The sequence below is a fragment of the Mesoplodon densirostris genome, chromosome 4 (genome assembly GCF_025265405.1).
Source record: "Mesoplodon densirostris isolate mMesDen1 chromosome 4, mMesDen1 primary haplotype, whole genome shotgun sequence".
NCBI lineage: Eukaryota > Metazoa > Chordata > Mammalia > Artiodactyla > Ziphiidae > Mesoplodon > Mesoplodon densirostris.
In genome coordinates this window covers 137846646-137869438 of record NC_082664.1, presented here as the reverse complement: position 1 = coordinate 137869438, position 22793 = coordinate 137846646, and the positions used below count along the sequence as shown (strand labels likewise).

At 42.7% G+C, this 22793-nt stretch overlaps 1 protein-coding gene across 3 annotated transcripts in view; it reads right to left on the bottom strand.

The window, feature by feature from the left end:
- RAB27A (RAB27A, member RAS oncogene family) overlaps window positions 1-22793 on the bottom strand; it is a 79988-nt gene that overhangs the window by 38170 nt on the left and 19025 nt on the right. Inside the window, exon 2 of one of the 3 annotated variants that reach the window (XM_060095290.1) lies at window positions 19530-19621. The exons of the other annotated variants lie outside the window; for them this stretch is intronic. The gene's annotated coding sequence lies outside the window, so the exon portion shown is untranslated. The remainder of the gene's footprint in view (window positions 1-19529; window positions 19622-22793) is intronic. 3 annotated transcript variants of the gene reach the window in all.

The following is a 22793-nucleotide window of genomic DNA, read 5'->3' as shown; positions in this document are numbered from 1 at the left end:
CACATGCTGTGGAGCAACTAAGCCTATGCACCACAACTACTGAGCCTGTGCTCTAGAGCCCGCAAGCCACAACTACTGAGCCTGCATGCCACAGCTACTGAAGCCCGCATGCCTAGAGCCTGTGCTCTTCAACGAGAGGCCACCGCAATGAGAAGCACGCGCACCGCAATGAAGAGTAGTCCCCGCTCGCTGCAACTAGAGAAAGCCCGCACACAGCAACGAAGACCCAATGCAGACAAAAATAGATAAAAAACAAATAAATTTATTAAAAAATACTAGTGTCTGTAAATATTCCACCATGTGTTAACTTAGTTCTTTTAAAAATAGTAAAATAGGCTCAGAAGAATCAAACTATTTCCTGATGTTTTAGCACCACAAAACAACAGTACTAGGATTCTTAGCCTCTCTCGTTTGGTGTCAATAAGCTCTAAACAGCCAGCTATAGGTCTTCCTGGTCCTCGATCAGGTCCACTCTCTCCATTTAATATACTTACAATACATGTTTAACTGCTCCCTAAATATCATATTCTTTCATAGCTGAATCAAAAGGAAAGAAGAGAAACTCACCTGTGGTGCAGGTCCAATCTGCTATCTTCTTATTGATTCTTGCCCCGTTCCACCTATGCAGTAGGCAGTCTTAGCAGGGACTGTTTGCATTTCTATCAACACCTTTTTATAGACTAGGGCGTGCCTTGGGTTTACTTAGGCAAAAGACGGCTGAGGTACTTGCAGCCATCCAGCCTATTTCTAAATCAGCCTGTCAGATCGCAGTTGGCTTTTTTGCGATTGTTGTTGTCTTTTCCAATTTTATTACCTTTGAATCAGTAAATGCTGCCTCATATCAAATTTGGGGGGATTTGTTAAGTTTTACGAATGTCCCCTGGTTGCGTAAAAAGGATCTGTATTCCCTGTTTGTTGTATGCAGAATTATGTATGTACTAGTTCAAGCTAGTTAGTTGTATTTTTCAATCTAATATATCCTTGTTTATGTTTTCCTACTTCACCTGTTAGGTTCCAAGAAAAAATTGGATCGTATTTATTTTTAGAAAATAAGCACAAGACAATGTCTTAAACGAGGTGAATATAACACATCATAAAAGAATAAGGCACTGCAGTTCTTATAAGAGAGGCCTCAAGTCTGTGGAACTCTGGGACCCATTGAGGTTCTTTAGGAGTCTATAAACTTTTATTCAAACGTCCTTCTTCTCTTTATTGTTATTTTTTTTAACTGGAATAAAAACTTACAGTCAAATGAGTTATATACTACATTTAGAGCCTCCAAATTGTTCACTTACTGCCTGGCTAAGTTATCTGCTTCTGCCTTTAGTGCATACATATTATTTGGAATTCTTATAAACCTGTCATTAATTGAGAAGGCTATAATTTGCACTAGGCTTTTGTCATTCTTTTTCCTTTTTAAAAAAAATTTGGAGTGGATTCACATGTCCACTCTTGTGAGAATATTTAAGGAAGCATATGTAAGCCACACTCAGTAAATGACAGCAAGGCTCAGGCACATCTGTTCAGCACATGTTGGCTTTTATCCAGTTAGGACAGTCCATTGAGCAATAAGGAATGAACACAGTATGTTGCATCCTAACATTTTATTATAGAGCACTGCAGAGATGATTTTATGTTTGGGGAGCTTCTTATCTGAGCTTGGGTTACTTCTTGTTCATAGCAGATCAGTGTTTTCACAGCCAGCTGAATACTCTTGCATAGCATCTCAGAAAAGCTACATAATGTCACTGCAGCAAATCTTTCGCTCCCTCAGAAAACTGCTCTGGTCCAGCTGGTTGCAAAATTTCTTTCGCAAGATTCTTCAAATGAAATCTAACCTGGTACTTTAACATATAAAACAGGTGAAAGTAGAACCACTCTGGTAAAAGAAGTGAAGGTAAGACCCCACCTCCAAGGCCTGTGGACCCAACAAAGTCCTAACAAGTGCTCCATTGTACATATGTGGAAAATCAATGTGGAAAGCACGACCTCAAATGGCTCTGAATCATCTCGTTTACCTTCAACTTTGTACCTAACACTTCCTGTCTGCCTAAACACCTCAAACTGACACCTCATTACAAGGTATGCTACACTTTTTTATTCAGCATCTCCTAAAAATGCCATCTCTCAAATGTCATCCCCTTAACACAACCTTAGGACTCTTCTTATCTGGGACTGAAAATCTGGAATGTATTGGGTGACCCTGGTAAGAAGTCCAAGAAGGGCTACCTGGGGCTTCACAGAATAAGTCTGTAGGAAAGGACAATGATCATTGGGTCAATCAAAGGGAAAGAAGAGCTGTGGATCTAAGGTTGAATAGTCCAGGGAAAATCTAGACCAAACTGGCTAGAAGTGAAGCAAGGGGCAGCATCCCCCTTGGGACAGAAAACCAGTGTTCTTGAAAAAGGGAACTATTGGGAGGATGTTTATAACCAGCTACACTGGTAATCCTTTCCCAAAGGGCATTATAAAACATAGCCATGTCAGTCTCAATGGACTCAACAACCTATGCTTGACTGGAACCCTCAAAAGTCAAGATATGCTTTGAAGACCACAATGAAATGTTGATATAGCAAACTTAAAATAACTGAGAATATATTATTTTGTGCTACGTCAGAAGCCACTTTGTACTAAAGTACAGCACAAAGCAGCATAAATTAAAAAAAATACTGATGGGAGAAAAACTTAAAATTCTCTCCACTAACTTGACTTTTTTCTATAAATTCAAAAGAAATTGCTAGTATTGTATGTTCTCCATAGAACCCCTTGTTCCAGCTAATGGCTATGTCATGAGGAATGTTTCATATGAAAGGACTGCTACTGGGACTTCCCTGGTGGTGCAGTGGTTAAGAATCCACCTGACAATGCAGGGGACACGGGTTTGAGCCCTGGTCCAGGAAGGTCCCACATGCCGTGGAGCAACTAAGTCCTTGCGCCACAACCACTAAGCCTGTGCTCTAGAGCCCACAAGCCACAACTCCTGAGCCCGCGTGCTGCAACTACTAAAGCCTGCGTGCCTAGAGCCCGTGCTCCACGACAGTAGAAACCACTGCAATGAGAAACCTGCACACTGCAACAAAGAGTAGCCCCCGCTCACCGCAACTAGAAAAAGCCCACATGCAGCAACGAAGACCCAAGGCAGCCAATAAATAAATAAATTAATTTAATTAAAAAAAAAAAAAAAAGAAAGGACTGCTACTTAGAACCATTAGAAAGTTCCAGGGAAGGAGGAAAGGGCATGGGGAAGATGGGAACAGAGCAATCCCTAGTGTTCCCTACCAGAGCAGGCAGCCTCATATGAAGATGGCATAGAACCAACTTCAGGCCAGAAGGGGGAGATACAAATGGAGGTCCCAGACAGGTGGACAAAGTCACATCAAAGTCAAACACCAAAAAAGTAAGGAGCAGATCAAAAAGGGGAGAGATGGCTTGTGGATTTGAGGAATTCAGGAGGACAGCTAGCCATACAGACTGGGAAGACCACTTGCTCATCAGAGCCAGTAGGAACAACACCCAGAAAAGACCCAGGTAGTTGTTACTTTTTTCTCACAGTCTCAGTAATTAACAGTAATGATCATGAACTAAGCCAAAAGTTTCTCTACCCATTCCACTCTCACCCTGGAAACCAGTCCTCCTAGGCCACATCATGTTCTGGATATTCCTTTAACCAATGTTTTCTCAATATGTATGAGTGCTTTATCTTGGTTAACTTGGACGGGTATTACACTACTTCTGAGTACTGCTCTCCCATTCCTCAGCTCCCCAGTAAACTTGCATATTGCCTGGACTGTTCTTCTTGTGTGTCGCTTCCCCTCCACACCTCACCGCTGGACTTAAAACAGGCCAGCTGTCACTCAACTGCTAATTGTGTCCACCATCTGGCTTTCTCTGACAGTCTTTTCCTTCCTCTGTTTCCCGCTGTTCCCTGCTGATTTCATTCAGGAACGACTCATAAAGTGTCTTGGAGCTCCACGGATAGCTGCTCTTTTTTTTTTTTAATAAGTTTATTTATTTATTTATTTTTGGCTGTGTTGGGTCTTTGTTGCTGCGTGCAGGCTTTCTCTAGTTTTGGCGAGCAGGGGCTACTCTCCATTGCAGTGCATGGGTTCCTCATTGCAGTGTCCTGTCTTGTTGCGGAGCATGGGCGATAGGCTCACGGGCTTCAGTAGTTGTGGCACGAGGGCTCAGTAGTTGTGGCTCACAGGCTCCAGAGCGCAGGCTCAGTAGCTGTGGCGCACGGGCTTAGTTGCTCTGTAGCATGTGGGATCTTCCCAGACCAGATTTTGAACCTATGTCTCCTGCATTGGCAGGTGGATTCTTAACCACTGAGCCACCAGGGAAGTCCCTAGCTGCTCTTTTTTGGTAAATTAAATTATATTTTCATTCAACTCAACAGTATTTGATAAGCAGTTTCTATGTGCCCAGTACTATGTTGGCAACTACAAATGGCACAAGAGAAATATGCGAACCCTCAAGAACTTGGTAATTGGGATGAGCAAATAAAATGAACTCACTTCCAACAAAGGACAAATAAGACAAGATAATCAGGAAGCAAAATGTCACCCAGCCCAGGATATCAAAAGTGAAATGGGGGGCTTCCCTGGTGGCACAGTGGTTGAGAGTCTGCCTGCAGATGCAGGGGACACGGGTTCATGCCCCGGTCCAGGAGGATCCCACATGCCGCAGAGTGGCTGGGCCTGTGAGCCATGGCCTCTGAGCCTGTGTGTCCGGAGGCTGTGCTCCGCAACGGGAGAGGCCACAGCAGTGAGAGGCCCGCGTACCGCAAAAAAAAAAAAAAAAAAAAAGTGAAATGGGCTTGAAGTCAGAACACCTGGATTCTGCAACCTACTTCCGAGCTGTGTGATCTTGGGCAAGTCATGTAACCTCTCCCAGCCTGTTTCCTCAGTATGGGAGTATTTATCTAGCAAGATCACTGGGAGAATTAAAGACCCCAAGAGGACAGAAACAGGGCACAATCTGACCAAGGCTTCAAGCAGAAACCAGGGCCTTAGCTGAACACCTTCAAAGCCAGAAAGGATTTAGCTCAGTGGTGAGGAGTAGGAAAGATGGCATGTTTGGTGCAAGAGCATGTTTTGACTGCAATTTAACAAGTATTGAGAAGCCCTGTTAACTACTTCAAAGGCTACGAATGTAAATACGATATAGTTCTTTCCCTCAAAATTTACAGTCAGAGAAACATAAGACAAATCCACAAATAACTATAAAACTGGTTATAAATTCAAAGGAATGCTTATGAGGCTATGTGGCAAGCTGAAGAAGGCTGGACAACGAACCCGTCAGTGTGCTGGGTACTCGTTTCAGCTCTGCTACCATCTGTGTGTGATCCAGCATGGGTCACCACCCCTTCTCCAGGCCTTGTTTCCTCACATATGAAATAAGAGGGCTGAACTCAATGGTCTCTTCCCTACACAAACATTCTACGTTTGAAGAGTTTAGCCACGAGAAGTTTAAATGGGGTCATGGTGGCAGCTGTTCCTCGTGTCACCTCTCACTCCTTAAAGACGAGAGCCTAGACATGAGCATGAGATGGAAAAGATCCAAGAGACATCTGCATTGATTTTGTGGATTCTTGATGGTAAATAAAATGGTTAGAGTATAAAAAATAATAATAATAATAAAATGCAGTGCCTCACTGGCTAGAGGAGGAAGCAGCAAAGAGAAAGTACTACAAAGAATGAAACTGGGTGACCAAGACAGCAAAATGGGGCTGCTGACAGAAACAGGATATTTGAAGTGGGGGAAGGGAGAAAGCTGAAGTGGGCAGAAGGTTCTTGTGGGTGGCCATCAGATTTTTGGAGGCAAAAGATGATGAGATTGGATTGGGACAGACTGAGAGTTAGGGGTCAACAAAGCCTCATGACAGAAAAGTGCTTGAAAACCATCCCCTTTCACTATGGTCCCACAGTTATCTCTGTCCTTGGGACAGAGGCAGAGGGGCCAACAGTGAAAGGTCCAAAAAGAAGGCTATGACTGTACAAACCACAGAAGAGGGAACACACAAGACGAAGGATCACGGCAGGGTGTTCTCACTCAAACTAAATTACATGGGACATGATGGGCAGTCCCTGCTGTTCCGATGAAACTTCATTTGCAGACATCATGCCTCTAGTATCTGACAGTAAGTAAAAGGGAAATGTCAAGGAGGACAGCTGGATATCTCCTTGCCTCTAGACTGTTCTCTCCTTTGGGGAGCCTTTATTAGGGCACCAATTCAGATTCAAAACATCATCCTATATCCCACCCATCTGACTACATGTTAATAAAAATACATACTGGCCAGGGGTATATCATTTTCCTTCAGCTTCATTCTCTGCCTCTCTCACTCGGCTTGAAATAATTACCACTTTTACCGCTGATATTAAGAAATGACAAGCCCAAACCCTTTTCTAATTACTTAATGCCTGTGACTTTTCATAAGAGAATTAGCTAACTAGACCATGTCCCCCATGTTTTTGTTCTCATTTAAAATAAAACAACACTTCTATAAATATGCATGTGCACCATCTCCTGATGCACGCCAGCAAGAGCTTCTCCCGGAAATTGCTTGGCAACCTTTTTCATGCTATTTGTTTGACAAACTGGGTCAAATGCTCATAATCGAAGGCCACAGGTCTGGGCATTCCAGCAATGCCAGGCCCTGCCCAACAACCCTGAGAGAAGAAGTGTTTACTGTCTCAACACATCTGAACCAATTCAGAACATACCAAGGGAGAAGGGTAGATACCAAAGAGTGACATTCCTGAGGCATAGGTATGTGCGTGTTCAATAATATTCAGTACAAGACAATGCCAAATTGTTGTCCAGCATAATTGTTGTACTCTCCCAACTTTACATCTTCACCAACATTTTATTGTCAGACTTCCCAAAATGGTAACACACTGTAATCTAAATTAGCATTTCTTTTATTGCTAATGTGGTTGAGCCATTCAATTTCTTTTTTTTTTTTTTAATTTGTTGGCCATTTGATTTCTTCTTGTGGAAGAGCATAGTCATGTCGTTTCCCTTTTTTTTTCTAATGGGTTGTCTTTTTCTTATGGACATGCAGGAGTTCTTCATATATTCTGGCTACTCGTCCTTTGTCAGTTACAGAGGTTGCAAATATCTTCTTCCTGTTTGTGGTTTGTCTTTTCACTTTTTTTTCTTTTTTTTTTTAAATTGAAGTATAGTTGGATTTGCAATGTGTTAATTTCTGATGTACAGCAAAGTGACTCAGTTTATGTATATATATATATTATATATATATATATATATAGAGAGAGAGAGAGAGAGAGAGCAAGAGAGCGAAAGATTCTTTTTTATATTCTTTTCCATTACGGTTTATCTCAGGATATTGAATATAGTTCCCTGTGCTCCACAGTAGGACCTAGCTGTTTGTCTTTTCACTTTTTTAATGGCTCAATCTTCCAGTAGTCATATCTATCAAACTTTTATAGATAGTTCTTTTTATATCATGTAAAAGAAATCCTTCTTTACCTAAAGTAATAAAGATATTCTTCTACATTATTTTCCAAAAGATTTTGTCTTTCACATTAAGTCTTCAATCCAGTGGGAATTTTTAAGGTGTATGTAGGAATCCAATTTCATTAGTTTCCCCATAAGGACACCTAATTATCACAGTACCATTTATTGAGAAAAATTATCCTTTCCCTAGTGAGTCACCATATCTGATTAGATCTGTTTCAGGGCTCTCTTCTGTTCCTTTGGTCATTTTCATTATCCCTGGCCAATGTCGTATGGTCTTAGCTACTACTATGGCTTTATAATACAGCTTTATATTTATTGTTTATATGTGGGAGGACCAGGCCCCTCTACCTCACTGTGGACATCCTTGACCTTTCACACTTCCATCTAAGTTCCTCAAAAACCATAAGGAAATTTTGATTTGGAGTACATTAAATCTATAGATCAAATTGAGAAGATTGATATATTCATGATATTGAATCTATCCATGTAATGTATAATCTCTACCTTTATTTTTTATTTTTATTTTTTTTTGCAGTACGCAGGTCTTTCACTGTTGTGGCTTCTCCCATTGTGGAGCACAGGCTCCGGACGCGCAGGCTCAGCGTCCATGGCTCACGGGCCCAGCCGCTCCATGGCATGTGGGATCTTCCGAGACCGGGGCTTGAACACGTGTCCCCTGCATCATCAGGCGGACTCTCAACCACTGCGCCACCAGGGAAGCCCTCTACCTTTATTTATGTCTTCTTTAACGCCTTTAAAAATGTTGTCAAAGTAAATTCTCTTCATAAAGACCTTGTACATTTTTAGATTTACTGGTACTTTATATTTTTGTGACTATTATAAGTGACATCTTTTAAATATATATATGTAGTATATATATATATACACACACACACACACATATATATACATTCTATATATTTATTTTCTAATCTTTATACCTTTTATTTATATTCCTTGTCTTACTGTACTAGTTAGGACCTCCAAAAGTATTGAATAAAAATCTTGTCTTGATTCTAACGTTTCACTGTGATGAATAACATTTGCTATAGGTTTTTGGTACACACTCTTATCAGGTTCAGGAAGTGCTCCATCTATTCCTAGTTTTCTAAGAATGAGTATTATGAATGCATATCAATTTTATCAAATTTCATTCCTAAATCTATTGGGAAAATTATGTGGTTTTTTTTTCTCCTTCCATCTGTTAATTTACAAGCTTTTACAATTATTCTGCCTTTGATCTTTATTTTTCCTTTCTTCTAGTTTTTTCTCTAACTTTCCTGACTTCTCCTCTTTACCTATACTCTCTACCCAAGACTTCTCTTTCAAAGTCATTGTTTCTTCCATGTCCATCCCTGAGGAGAGGAGGCTATAGTTCTCAGAATCATTAATAAATATTTGAATGAATAAAAAAATGAAATACCTAATAAGTATCACATAATTGATAGGATTTACTCAAAACCAATCTTCAAATGTAACATATCATGTGTACATAGGTTGCTCTAGCTTGGAGCCAAAAGAAAAAGGTTACTCAAGATGCAGTCAGTTAGGGACAGAAGTAATTATCACAGAAAGTTTTCAACTGAAATAGTCTTTTACTCCCTAGAGAAATATCAGAAAATCATTAGTTGTCTTTTGAATTTTCTTTCCAGTACTATGTTGGACTTTAAGTACTGGGGTTCAAGTGCCCCCCCCATTATAACACCTAGCAATGAGGGTAACAGATTTCAAAAATGGTAAGCATCTTAAGAGAGATAAAAAGTGATGCTTATATATATTTGCAATTCAACACTACGAGCCAAAGGGGCCAGCCCATGCCTCAAAACCTTGGTTCCAAACCTAAACCAGACCAGCCACAATGATCATCTAATTTGTACAATCTGAGGATAGAGGAGAAAATATAGTTATTTCCTTTTGCTTAAAGCAGGATGAACAAATCTGATTTGTGGAATGCTGCATCAAGGGAGGTTATACCTCTAGGAAAGACTGGACAGGTTCTGTGTTAATGAGGGGTTATTATCTGTTTGTTTTGTTCATTCATTTAATAGTTGAGTGCCCACTACAGGCAAACACTGTGCAAGGTGATAGAAATGCAAATAAGACAGATACAGCACCTGCCCCCCACCCCCAAATTTACCATCTAACGGAGAACACTGACCACTGAAGCAAGACTCCAAGTGTGGTTAGCACCTATGGCTGGCATAATGGAAGGAGCACATGATATTAACACCTAACCTAGATACAGGTGAGGTAGGTTCTGAGAGGAAGTGTACAAAGGGTTTGATGTCTGGAGATGGAGAAGTTCTCTAAGTAATTTGCCCTAAATAGTACATTAAAGCTGGGATTCCCTGGGGGGAAAGCATTCTACAGTCCAACAGTGTAGAACAGGAGAGAATAGAAAAGCTGAAAGATCCAAAGACCCTCATCCACACTCTCCCCTCATCCCATCCCACTGCCCATACACACACACAACTGTGTGACTCACCCTGAAGGCTACGGTTTAAAAAAAAAAAGTTAATGTATTCCCCAGATACTTGGAGAAAAGACTGTGACAGTGAGTATGAAACAGGTCCCTCATCTTTCTTGCCTTACTATACCTCTCTTGTTATGCACTAGATCCTACCCAATCTGCCATCTCCCTCTACTAGTCAAAAAATGTGCTTTTCATATAGATGGCTAAAAAGCACATAAAAAGATGCTCAACATCACTAATTATCAGAGAAATGCAAATCAAAACTACAATGAGGTTATCACCTCACACCAGTCAGAATGGCCATCATCAAAAAGTCTACAAACAATAAATGCTGGAGAGGGTGTGGAGAAAAAGGAACCCTCCTACACTGTTGGTGGGAATGTCAACTGGTACAACCACTACAGAGAACAGCATGGAGGTTCCTTAAAAAACTAAAAATAGGGGCTTCCCTGGTGGCACAGTGGTTGAGAGTCTGCCTGCCGATGCAGGGGACACAGGTTCGTGCCCCAGTCTGGGAAGATCCCACATGCCGTGGAGCGGCTGGGCCCGTGAGCCATGGCCACTAAGCCTGCGTGTCCGGAGACTGTGCTCCGCAACGGGAGAGGCCACAACGGTGACAGGCCTGCATACCGCAAAAAAAAAAAAAAAAAAAAAGAACTAAAAATAGAACTACCATATGATACAGTAATCCCACTCCTGGGCATACATCCAGAGAAAACCATAATTCAAAAAGATACATGCACCCCAATGTTCATAGAAGTACTATTTACAATAGCCAGGATGTGGAAGCAACCTAAATATCCCTCAACAGAGGAATGGATAAAGAAGATGTGGTACACATATACAATGGAATATTACTCAGCCATTAAAAAAGAACAAAATAATGCCATTTGCAGCAACATGGATGGACCTAGAGATTATCATACTAAGAGGAGCAATTCAGACAAAGAAAAATATATGATAACACTCATATGTGGAATCTAATTTTTAAAAATGATACAAATGAACTTATTTACAAAACAGAAACAGACTTACAGATATCAAAAACAAACTTATGGTTAACAAAGCGGAAAGGTGGGGGATAAGTCAGGAGCTTGGGATTAACATACACACACTACTATATATGAGATAGATAACCAACAAGGACCTACTGTATAGCACACGGAACTCTACTCAGTATTCTATGAAAATCTATATGAGAAAATAATCTAAAAAAGAATGAATATGTGTATAACTGAATCACTTTGCTCTACACCTGAAACTAATACAACATTGTAAATCAACTATAATCCAATAAAAAATTTTTTAAATGTGATCTTATCACTTTTTAAAAGGTGCCATCTTGGACTTCCCTGGTGGCGCAGTGGATAAGAATCCACCTGCCAATGCAGGGGACACGGGTTCAAGCCCTGGTCCGGGAAGATCCCACATTCCGCAAAGCAACTAAGCCCGTGCGCCACAACTACTGAGCCTGCGCTCTAGAGCCCGCAAGCCATAACTACTGAGCCCACGTGCCACAACTACTGAAGCCCGTGCACCTAGACCCCATGCTCCGCAACAAGAGAAGCCATCGCAACAAGAAGTCCGTGCACCGCAACAAAGAGTAGACCTCGCTCACCACAACTAGAGAAAGCCGGCGGGCAGCAATGAAGACCCGACGCAGCGGAAAATAAGTAAATAAATTTATATAAATAAATAAATAAAGGAAAAACTTGGCTCAAGAGACAAAGGCAGGAACTTCCCTGACAGTCCAGTGGTTAAGACTCCATGTTTCCACTGCAGGAAGCGTGGGTTTGATCCCTGGTCAGGGAACTAAGATCCCACATGCCATGAGGCACCACCAAAAAAACAAAAAAGACAAATGCAAAATCAGAAAAATTATAAAGGATAGGATGATGTGGAGAATGGCTGTGACGGATACGGAAGTATTTCCCAAGAAATATACATACACCAAATGTCCTTAAATATAACCAAAACTAACTGCAAAATGATATATAAATATCAATCCAAAAGGTGTTAATAATTTTAAATAAAATTTGACAAGTGGACTGTCCTACACCAGTGATCCAAAGATATACCAGCAAAGCCTGAAGACACTGAGGAGGGACAGCCTGGTATGAATGATAGAGATTCAGGTCGTGGCTGATGAGCACATCAGTTCAAACATCATGCCTGTAATAAGTTAGCACTGAGAACAGGCCCTGCGCTCATCACTATGTTAAGCACCTAGAACAAGGCTCTAGAAAAGCAATGGTCTAATAGAAGCGCTGTACATGGAAATGAACAATGAAAATGCAGTGGAACAAGAACGTTACAGAAATATGCACACAACGCTGGGCAGCCAGGAGGCCTGGGGCAGAGGGCTAGGGGGGCGGGGAGCCCACTGTGCCGCCTCACAGAGGGGCCCCTGAGCCAAGGACTTACATCAGCACACAGAGACACAAGTGACAAATGTGAATGAACAAAAATTCATTCATTCACAGTTCACATATGATGTGGTAAAGGACTTCATCTCATATGTCAAATAAGCATTATCCTTTAAAGATGACGGAAACCATCAACCAAAATGATCACTGATGCCAATCTGAAAGGTGTAACCGAGTTTTGATGGAATTAGGTAAGGGCTGTCTGACATTCGAAGTACAAAACATAGGCCAGGCTTAGAGCCATGAGAAGGGAGCAGGTGCTGGGGTGACTGAATGGGAGGGTGGGAGTCAGGGAAGAGCATTTGCACTTGCAAAGGTCTAAGAGGGAAAAGGCTACAATGCACTTAGGGGACCTCAGCAGATGCATGCCGCTATAGGGCTGCACGGGGAGGCGACAGGAGGTGTCCTGACAGGCTGAAAAGACGGGAGAGAGTTGGGACCTGGGCCTGAAAGGACTCTTATATGGCACTAGAAAGTCTTGTGTTATCCTCTGGGCAATGGAAAGCCACTACAGGCTTTTACAAAGAAGAAGAACACAAGGTCTGTGTCTTAGAAAGATCTTTCTGGCAGCCACATGGAGACTGGGAATACACACAGGATCAGGAAGCTATGAGGAGAGACAGTGAGTGACATGTGTTGGTGACAGTGGGATGAAGAAGAAGGGATTAATTCAAGATAGATTTAGGAGGCAGAAAATCAGTATAATTTCTTAACTGACTGGTATAGGAGTTAAAGATAACCAAAACTGAATGAAAGGTATTATCATTAACTAAGAGAGGAAAAGCTGGTTTGAGATGATTATAAGTAACACTCACTGACTACTAAGCCCTTTAAAATAGTAACTCATTAGAGCTTCACAACCCTATGAATTCTCTAATTTACAGATGAGAAAAAACTCACGCATAGAAAGGCTAAGTAAGTTCTCCAAGGTCACACAGCCAATAAAAGGCAAAGCCAAGATTGAACCCAGACACACTCTCAACTACTATGTTATACTGTATGGGACAAGACCAATTAAATGTCCCTCATGTCTCAGGGACATCCAGGGAGTTGTGTTTAATTGGCATGTGGAAAACAGAAACAGGGCTCAAAAGAAAAACAAGGGTTAACACGATGGATTTTAAAGCCATCAGCACAGTTGATTTACTGAGAAAATGGGAGAGATAAGATGGCCTTTTAGAGTGAAGAGCCAAAATGTAAGGCTCAGCCAGAGAAATCCAAGAAGGACACTAGGAAGGAAATTTTTCAAACGACAGTCCATAGGCTGGGTCAGTCACCACCGCACAGAGGTTCCAGCTTAAAGTCGTGTGGACTTTCTCCTCCTTGTGAAAACAGGATCCATTCAATATTTGCTGAGTGATAAATCCAGCACTTACAATAAAGGACCCCTTTACAGACTACATCAGGGAGAAGAGAAGCCCAACAGAGAACGAAATGGGGAAAACAAGAAAACAAATAGACCAAAAAAAAAAAAAAAAAAAATCGATGCTCTCAGCTCTTGGATGATTTGCATCTGTGTTTGAGCAAAGTGGCTCCTGCCTCCAGAGAAGCAGCAGCAATGCGAGCTCACCTCTCACGCAGCGCCCTCATCTCATCACCTCCCTACCCTCCAACCCCCACCGAACCCAGCCTCTGCTCTGCCAAGAGGGCAGGGCCCCAGCCACGCCACAGCAACACCGGGAGCGCCGGAGAAAGCAGGAAGGTGTCCTCTTGCAAAGACAGCCCCAGAGAACGATGGCTTCTGCAAAAATCAGCTTTTGTTTTTAATGGGCCTGTTCCATGACTCATCAGCTATCACATACACATATGCTGCACCCTGGCTCAAGCTATAAATCAACCAAGTTCCTAGGGAGGAAAAAGGGAATAACAGCAAAAGAGAGAAGAGAAACAGAGGGAAGTGGGGAGCATGTCCTCCGTGAGCACTCAGGTGCTGAGGGACTGGAAAGGGCAGATGCTGAAACAGCGGCAGAGGCAGCCCTGGGCTCCCAGCCCTGCCAAACAGGCGCAGGTCCTGGTTCCCACGGCGCCATCCTGCTGGCCGGTAAGGTTGCATCAGCGTTCTCTTTCTACCACAGTTCCTGTCTTGTGGGAGGCAGCAGAAGCAAGAAAGAAGAAAAAATGTTGTTTGTTCTCTAACGGCTGCTGGGTCACTGAACACTGTGCCTGGAAAGAATAAAGGGAAAGTGGAAAGAGATAGAGAAACTAACCAAGGTGGGAGCAAACTCCTTTGGGATGTATTAAATACAACCTGGACATTCTATGGATGAAATGCCCTCATGAATAAACACTCCGCCCCAAAACTTTTTTTTTTTTTTTTTGGTACTTACAAGAATCTCAACAGAGAATGTCAGCTTTTTTATCAAGTCTCTTTCTCATGGGATTTTTTTTTTTTTTTTTTTTTTTTTTTGCCACACCACGTAGCATGCAGGATCTTAGTTCCCCAACCAGGGATGGTCCCCTGCAGTGGAAGTGCAGAGCCCTAATCACTGGACCACCAGGGAAGTCCCCCTCTCATCTGATTTCTGATGAGACTTTGGGTTCACTCCTAGGTGAAAGCATGAACTGTGACCAAGAAAACAAAATGATGTACTGGGGTGGAAGTCAGGACACTGCCTTGGCTCTGACATTCATCAGCCAAATGACTTGAGCACTTTGAAGCCTCAGTTTCTTCATCTGTGAAATGAGGAGGTCAGACTAGATCAATGTTAAGGGTCCTTCTACTCTCCTCACTTATCTTGAGGGTGTTCCGGAGCAAGGGAGCCCCTCCAGGTGCCCCTGTGCCAAGATGCTGATTGTGTCTCCAGGGACACCCAACAGTGAAAGTGGCCACGACTCAATGGAAGAGATTAAGTGAACGCACATTCACGAAGTTATATCCATACATATGATTAAACCAATGTTAGTGGGCAGAGACCATGTCTTATTTATCTTCACACACTCAACACCCAACACAGTCTAGGCACTTGGCTTAATAAATACTTATTGCATGCACGTGGAGGGAAAGTGTGATGTAATGAAATCTTTCAAATTTATCTGTTATGAGTTGAACTGTGTTCCCCCAAAATTCATATGTTGAAGTCCTAACTTGTAGTACTTCATAACATGACCTGATTTGGAGAGAGGGTCCTTAGAGAGGGTATCAAATGAAAAAAAGGTCATTAGGGTAGGCCCTAATCCAGTGTGACTGGTGTCCCTATAAGAAGATTTCTGAACAGAGACACACAGAAAAGGAAGATGACAAGAAGAGACAGAGGGAGAAGACAGCCATGTACAAGCCAAGGAGAGAGGCCTGGAACAGATCCTTCCTTCAGAGCCCCCAGAAGGAGCCAGCCCTGCCAATGCCTTGATCTCAGACTTCTAGTCTCCAGGACTGAGACAAGAAATTTCTATTATTTAAGCTACACAGTCTGTGACACTTTGTTATGACAGTCCCAGCAAACTGGTACATATCTAAAAGTAGGGAGAATTGTATAATAAGATACCCCATCATACTCATCACCCAGATCTTTCATTCCTGCATACTATCACTAAGCATCTCTAAAATAGATGGACCTTTCCTCACAATGCTGTTTCCAAACATCACAAAATTAATAACTTGAAGGCAAATTTAACTGACAGAAGAAATACACCTTATACTAAAACACACGCTTACATAATCCTCCACTAGAGCTATTAACAATATTGAAAACAAAATCCCAATAAGCTTGAATTTTTGTGGATAAAATGCTCAAAGGATGAGTGAGACTCTTAGAGCAATTCAATTCCATAATCGGCTCTCTTATTCAACGTATTATCTGAGAATAAAAGCCTCTGTTACTTTGTTAAAGTACAGAAAAGAAAGGAAGAATGCAGTCAGTATTCATACTCACTCTCTGGTAATTGAAAATGCACTTTTCAAACTAAACCCAAGAAATTTAGCAGATGTCTTGAAGTCTTTGTTTAAAAAAAAATTAACATGTGCAGTGGTATTTTATGTTAAATTGCACGTTTTAAGTACTTGAAAATTGGCATGGCAGAACTCTACCTCCCTCCCCACCACCAAAAAAAGCAAAAGCATACCTTGACAGAGTATAAATCGCTGGTTGATTTTCCTAAAACTTTAGAGACTGGCATTCCCAATACTTCAACAATTAGACAACTTGGAATCACATGTCCACTTCTAAAAAGTTACTTTTTGTCTAATACAAAGATGTGAAAGTCAGAATCGCCTGCCTACTTGTAAAAGTTTTTCAAAAGAGTCTTTTGAAAAGCAATTTGCTCCATCAACTTTCAAAATCAGGCATCTCTGTAAAAACCCACAATCCAGCTAATTAGTCTCAGCTGTTCGTCATATGGCCTGCAAACCAGTCAAGTGACTTTGCCCCTTTCAAGTTTTTACTAAAACCCAATCTCCTGCTCTCTCAGACAGAAGGTGGCTGTATTAACCGCCTTCCAACGTTAGAAGACTCACACTTCAACTTTTTCTTTTTCCCCCCCATCGAAAAATTAGATGTTTCTTGAAAAAACATCTTTAAAGGTATTGTGTTCTCAAGGTCCTGAAGGTTTCTATTAATACTGTTTCTTTACAAATACAAGGCCTGATCCAAACAAACACCACGGGAGACCAGTGTTAAGTGGCAGAAGTGACGGGACTTCCCACACCTCTCACTCTGGCCTCCAGACTCACGAGGGAAACTCTCTACCGCGTGGTCCACCCAGATATCTTGCTGGCATCTTAAATTCAACATGTCCTGCCCTCCACTTACCTCCTGTGCTCTTCTCTCCAGACCCTGCTTCAGACCCTCCTCTCCTCCTGTGTCTTGAGTAACACAATCGGAACACACACCCAGCCCGACATCTGACGGCCCTCCGTGGCTCCTCCCACTCCCATTAGCCACCAAGTTCTAGGGCTCTTTCCTCCTCTTGCCTTTATTCCAAGTGTTTATCATTTCTCATTGGATGGCTACAATCAACCACACGTTTGGTTTTCTGGCCCCCAACTGGGCCCCCCCACGGACCCATCCTCCAAACCTCAGCCAAAGTGATCTTTCCAAAAGGTAAGTGGGTGTCCATCACTGTCCTCTGCAAAGGCAGCCAACGGCTCCCCACCACCCCCATAGTGGCATCGCCACTCCTTAGGCCTCTGCCTTCTTTGTCATCCCTGCCTCCTGACTGCAGCCACCACGACTAGTTGTAATTCTCTAAACCAGTGATTTTCAAAATGGGAGAGCAGGGTCATCAGCAGCACCTGGGAAACTGTTAGAAATGCATATTCGTGGGTCCACCCCAGGCCTATGGAATCAGAAATTCTAAGGATGGGGGCGGCTAACAAGCCCTCCAGGTGATTCTGATACTCTCACCAGAGGGAACCTGCTCTAAACCCACCAAGCCCTGTTCACCCAGAGACTTAGTCCTTCGGCTCCTTCTTCTGCCAGTAATGCTGCATTAGATGCCCCTTCTCTGTGCTCACTCTTCCTAAACAGGTTAACCCTGTATGGTAATTATCCAATTTCTTTCTTTTTTTTTTTTTTTTTTTGCGTACGCGGGCCTCTCACTGTTGTGGCCTCTCCCGTTGCGGAGCACAGGCTCCGGATGCACAGGCTCAGCGGCCATGGCTCACGGGCCCGGCTGCTCCACGGCATGTGGGATCCTCCCGGACCGGGGCACGAACCCGTGTCCCCTGCATCGGTGGGCGGACTCTCAACCACTGCGCCACCAGGGAAGCCCTCCAATTTATTTCTTGTTGGTTGGTGAATATCTTTTTTTTTTTTTTTCTTGGCCGTGCCGTGCGGCCTGTGGGGTCTTAGTTCCCCAACCAGGGATCAAACCTGTGCTCCCCTGCAGTGGAAGCATGGAGCCTTAACCACTGGACCGCCAGGGAAGTCCCTGAATATCTTGAAGACAGAAATTGTGTCTTATCTGACTCACCCGTCCCACAAATCACTAGTTGAACACAAGCCTGTCACTGGGATAGATGCTGGGCGTAAAACGAATCACTCTATCCTTTTCCTCTAGGGGAAGCCACCCGCTCACTTTCACCACTCAAAGTGTGACTGAAGACTCCACCGATACAATCTACATGATCCCATCACCAACCTGAAATGTGAGCAACTGAAAAAGCCTGCACATAACCAGTCTGACATCATCTGGTAAATGACACGGAATTTTCAGTTTATGTAGTTTATAAAGGAAAACTTATATACTCCTCTTTTCTCACAGCAACCTCTAGAATGTGGAGAATAATTTATTAAGGGAATGTACCAAAATGTTTAAATCCCAGATTAAAATTCATTATAGTTAGCTTATTCTAAATTACAGTAGAAGCTGAGTAAAGTTTCATATTAGCACTTCTCAGCCTTCAGTGTTCTTAGGAATCTTAGGATTTTGTTAAAATGCTAATTCTGATTCAATAGGTCTGGGTAGGGCCCAGGATTCTGCATTTATAAGGAGCACCCAGGTGATACCCAGGTAACCATGATGCTCCTAGTCCTAGAACTACACTTTCAGTAGCAAGTAAAACTTCAACAACCCCATTTTTCATAGAACTATAAGTCTTCTCCTTAGAGCAACACAACCTTTTTTAGACCACTTTGCATTGAAAGCTTTCTCAAATGTCTTTCAGGCTTCAGGATACAGATGGCACACTAAATACATTTAGTTCTATTACCTCCCCAAATCTCACTAGTATAACAATGAAGAGAATTTTATTTCTTATAGACATAACTTACAAAAACAAAGAGAAAGTAAGTGGAAACAACAGGAAGAAAATGTTGGAAGCTAGAAAGTATCGAATAGATGAACAAGAGGTAATTGATTAGCAGACCCAGGAAAGCAGACTCCTTACCTGCTGTTAGAGAAAGCCAACAAGCAACTCATCACAGAATCTCCAGAAAGGCTTAGGCAGTTGGAGCCCCAAGCACCTCTGAGGGAGGCGAGAGGGTAAAGTGGGGCTAAAAATGGTGGAAGTCTGTTTACACCCCAAGCCCCACCCTTGCCAGCCTTGTGACTCCTCCAGCTCTGGCAGTAGTCGAAGGTTTATTCTCTGGAGAGAGTAAAACTCCGAGTATCAGACTCTCAGAGGGTCTCTGAGTCATACCAACTTCAGTGGAGGCAGGGGGAGGCACTGAGAAGTTGCAGAGTAAGTATGAAGACACCTCCACCCTCACCTACACACTGGACTTCCAGAAGGCAGGCATACTCCACAGGCAGGTGGTTCAAATGGTCTTCTCAGGAGAATCTGCCCAACCCAGGAGGGATGCTGAAAGATACAAAGGAGCCCATGACATGTCAATCTAGCTAAAACTCTGATGTACTTGTTGGGAGAAGGAGGAGATGGAAATGGTATACGTGTGTGGTAGGGGTAGGTGGAAAAACAAGCTAAAATTCTCTTCTTCCACAGTAAAGCATCAACAGATAATGCCTCAAACTGAAAAACTGGCCATAGAAATATAAGTACGTCATTTAGAGACAGGGGATATAACAACCAGCAAGAGTCAACTCATTGCAAGAACTGAAAGCAGTTGACTCTGGGGAGCAGGAAATGAACTGGGGGCGGGGACTCGGATGGCTTCTCCTAACAGGCCTTGTAGAACTATGCCCTGATAAAATCTTTAAAATTAATTAATACAAAATGAAATGTAATGCCCAAGCTTAAATTTTTTTTTCTTGGATGAGTCAGGCCATCACAATAAACACCCCTGACGTGTGCTACATCCTCAGGAACTAGGGCCTACACAGAAACAGGATGCTGAGGATCTGGCCCTGGAGACAGGCTGCCTGGCTCTGAATCTCAGCTTTACCACTCACTGGCTGTGTGACCTTCAGCAAGTTACTTAACCTCTCTGTGCCTCAGTTTCCTCATCTGTGGAACCAGGATAATAACAGGATTATTTTCTAAAAACTGAATTATGTAATACCTATAAAGTGCTTAAAACAGTGTTTGGCACATAGTAAATGTTCAACAGTAGCTATTCTTATTAAGGTATGTTTGCCCCTGTGCAAAAAAAGCCTTCTGACACTGTATTGATTTTGTCTTTTATTAGTTTATATTTCATTCTCCCTGCCCTCACCTTCTCTGTCAGTTAGCCAGCTGTCCCTCACCACAATAATCAGTGGGCCTTTCTAGAGTGACCCCTTCCCCCGCCAATGTGCAGCTTCTAATTGACAAGGCACTTGGAAACCAAATAACCAAGATTAGAATTATGTATAAAGTGGAGAAAAATGGGCACCACAAAATGTTCTGAAGGTCTCTCTGTGGGGCAAATCTGCACATTTCCATAAACGAATCATCTATCTGACAATTCAGAACCCTTTGGGCTTACTTTCTAACTATCAACTGTACGTCAGTGAGCTGGGTGACACTCAGGGAAACCAACCATCCCAGTTTACCTGGGACTGCATTTTAGCACCGAAAGCCCTGCATACCTGGAAACCCCAGTCCCAGCACTGGTTAAATTACTTAATCCTTTTGAGCCTGTTTCATCAGCTGTAAAATTAAGGATAATATTTACTTTGAAAGTCTATTGAGGATTAAGTAAGAGAATGTTCATATAATTCCTGACACATAGTAAGCTCTCAATAAATGATAGCTCTAGCTATTGGACTCAGTTACCTATTGTTATTACCAACTCTGATATCAGTGGCAAAATAAATTATCCTTAGAAACTTAACCTGTACCTTGGTTATTTTCTTACTGGAAAAATAATTAACCTTACATACAGTGGATCCCAGGAAGCTGAAATATTTGCTTTCATGAATTTCCTTCCACCCTTTTCCTAAACAATTTGTTTCAGGGACTAAGACTTGTTAAAGAAATGTAGTATTTCAACAATGTTGACTTCTCCACTGGGCAAAGGCCTGAGAGGTTTCCACCAGCTTTGGATACATGTGTCTTTTCTACTACAGAAGCCCTGGGGTACTTATGCTAGTAGTTGCTTCTAAACTTCTGGACAGAAATCAGCATTCCAACTCACAAAGAAGGACATCAGACATCACACCTGAAATTCTTTTTTAATTTTCATCTCACTTTTTTCCTTCATAATGGCACCAAATCATTGTCTCCTAATGGATTAACAATTCATTCACTAAGTATGTCCATTCTATGCCTGAAAAATAAGGGATCTTATCATCCAACAGATGAAATGCCATTCTGACCTCAAAAGCTGAAGGAAATTGCTCACATCAGGGCAGTCCACCAACACAAGGGCGAAGTTGCTATAAGAAAAGTTGCACAATTTGGGGTAGATAACTGAAAGGATCACAAGTTACTCAAAGCCAAGACATGGCCTGGGCACTCTAAGAGGCAGCAGAGAGCATGAACAACCAGGCATGTAAGAGACTCCTCTGTCCAGGCTCCCAAGCTCCCACCTCCCATGCTCATATTTCTTCTGCCAGTGTCCCCACCCAGTGCCCAAGGCCTGTGAGCAAAACATTGGTGAACCACAGAACCTCCGAGGAGCCTTGAGAGACACCTGGTCCAACTACTGAAGCAAGAGTGATTGGATCCAGGGGCTTCCCTGGTGGCGCAGTGGTTGAGAGTCCGCCTGCCGATGCAGGGGACACGGGCTCGTGCCCCGGTCCGGGAAGATCCCACATGCCGTGGAGCAGCTGGGCCCGTGAGCCATGGCCGCTGAGCCTGCGCGTCCGGAGCCTGTGCTCCGCAACGGGAGAGGCCACAACAGTGAGAGGCCCGCGTACTGCAAAAAAAAAAAAAAAAAAAAAAAAGAGTGATTGGATCCAGGAGAGAACTTCTCCAAGTAGGGTCTGATGCCCAGTGGCAGCAGAATCACCTGGAGCACCTGAAGCAAATCCACCCAGGCCCCTGAATGAGGATCTCTGAGAGGATGGCTAGGGAATGTGCACTTGTAACAAGATTCCCAGAAGACTCCTGATTGTGCATAAAAAGGTTTGAGTGGAGACAACAGACAGCAAAATGCACAACCATCTCTGGGCAAATAACCCAGAGGAAAGACCACGTTTAACCTCCACCAACCTCAGACTCCAAATCTGTAAAATAGGGATAATAATACCTACCTAGCAGGATGGTTGTGAGAACTAAATGAGACAACAGGTAAGAGCTTCCAGCACAGAGCCTCACATGCAGCAGGTGTTCCACAAGTATTAACCCATCCCCCCCTTTCTTGTGTAGCAGTCTAATGAAGATTTATAACAAAAGTCCCCATTTTGAACAAACTTCACCAAGGAAAGCAGATGGCTAGCTTAAGTCCTGCATGTTAATGAGTCACCAACTAAAAGGCCGAGGCCAGCTTCTTTAACCAATGGTTGGGTTGTAAAAAGTACCTGTGATGGTGGTTCTCAAGCTTCAGTGGGCATGAGAATCATCTGGATGGCTTGAAAATACAGACTGCTGGGCCATCTCTAGAGTTCCAGAATCAGTAATTCTGGGCCGGGGCTGAGAATCTGTATTTCTA